This window comes from Diachasma alloeum, unplaced genomic scaffold (genome assembly GCF_001412515.2).
Source record: "Diachasma alloeum isolate Michigan unplaced genomic scaffold, Dall2.0 Dall_scaffold_00180, whole genome shotgun sequence".
Classification (NCBI taxonomy): domain Eukaryota; kingdom Metazoa; phylum Arthropoda; class Insecta; order Hymenoptera; family Braconidae; genus Diachasma; species Diachasma alloeum.
Window position 1 is genome coordinate 2,977,692 of NW_021680346.1, and position 1,766 is coordinate 2,979,457.

Genomic DNA, 1,766 nt, shown 5'->3' on the forward strand with positions numbered 1-1,766 from the left:
TAGTCAACTTAGCGAAATCATAAAATTGGAAAGTAATGAAGTTGTGGGTCATGAAGTGGTTGACTGAAGTCATGGACTTCAGGAAAGAACGTGAAGTGATCAAATCCCGAAATTATGAAGTCGTGAAGTTGGAAGGTCAGACATTTATGAAATCACGGAGGCGTGAAATCACAAAATTTATGAAATCATGAAGTTAGAAAATTATGAAATTATGAAGTATGAAAATTATGAAATCCTGAAGTATAAAATTTATGAAATCATGAAGTTCGAAAATTATGAAATTATGAAGTATAAAAAATATGAAATCATGAAGTATGAAAATGATGAAATTATGAAGTTGGAAAATTTTGAAATCCTGAAGTATAAAATTTATGAAATCTCGAAGTTATATATGGAGACGTAAACTGATGAAGTCGCGCAGTCCTAGAGTCGCGGAGTCATATCGAGTTAAAGATTGGTGAAGTCGTGAGGTCATGGAATCATGAAGTAATCAGGTCGTGAAGACATCAATTCACGAAGTCACGAAATTATGGAGCCATGAAGTCACGAAGTTATGAAGCTGTTAAGTCGTGAATTCACGGAGTTGAAGCCTTCAAATTGATACAAAATCCACACAGGGCATCCAATTAGTTCCCTCAACCCCACAGATGCACCGCATATCTCTCATCCCAGTACTCCCTAATATTCGCATCGGGCTATTTGCGGTCTCTACCAACCACTTCTCATTCCAATTTCCCAGTTACCACTCCGCAAAATCCCACTTCCTCGTACCCCCACAACGTAATTAGGCATCAACGAGCCTCAGTGCGGGCTAGACCGAGTGGAAGCCCAAATCCACCTTCCACCTGAAACTCAGGTGTTTCTCCTCTTCCTCACCCCGCAAAATTCATTCCAAAAGGGACTGTGACTTCTTCCCACCTTAATTGATGGCTTCCGGCCTCCCAAGAACAAAACGAGCCACCAATTATCGTCGGCTCCTCTTTCGTTACCTCTAAGTCCACCTAAACCCCCTCCCCTCCCCTGTGAGAGCTCATGCCGCACATAAGACTCGAGGAAAAAAAAAGAATCATTCAAAAAATATTTCTCTACACCTCAGCACCCAAGTCCGTGGGAAACTGCTGAGTTTTTAAAATAAAAGACAAAAGTCTGTGTATGTGATTTGAATTCTCATTTTCATCGTTCCTGGAAGAGAAATCTACAGCAGGTGGTCGAAATGTCATCCTCCAAAGAGAGGAAAAAAACTAAAATTATTGAAACCCCATTGTCTATTTAATTTGATTTATTTGGAGGGACGAGAGGCATCTCGGGCTCGTCCCATCGGCCCCACCTGGGTCACAGGGTCAACCCCCACCGCTGATTTTTTTCATGTTTGCTCAACGTTTAATATTTTTTATTGGTCTCCATTCTGTTCATCTTCAACTGGGCGCTTACGATTTATTTTTACCTTTTGTTCTTGGGAATGATGGAGGATTCGCCCTGGGTCCGTAACCACAGGCTCCCGTGGTGGTCCCAACCTTCGCAGGTGGTCCCCCCCCCCTCACTCCCTCGCACAATGCTCCATCGCTCCTCTACCACCCATTTTAGGGATGGGTTTAACATCGTCGGCCCATTGGAGGGAAAGAAGATGTTTTGGGTAGGTTGAAATCACCGGAGAATTTGTTTGTTCTATCTTCGTGGAGCTGGGGAATGGGAGATAGAGGGAATGATGATATGCTCTTAGGCGGTGATTTTGTGGGACCCGGTGGTTTCGGCGATGATGATGACGG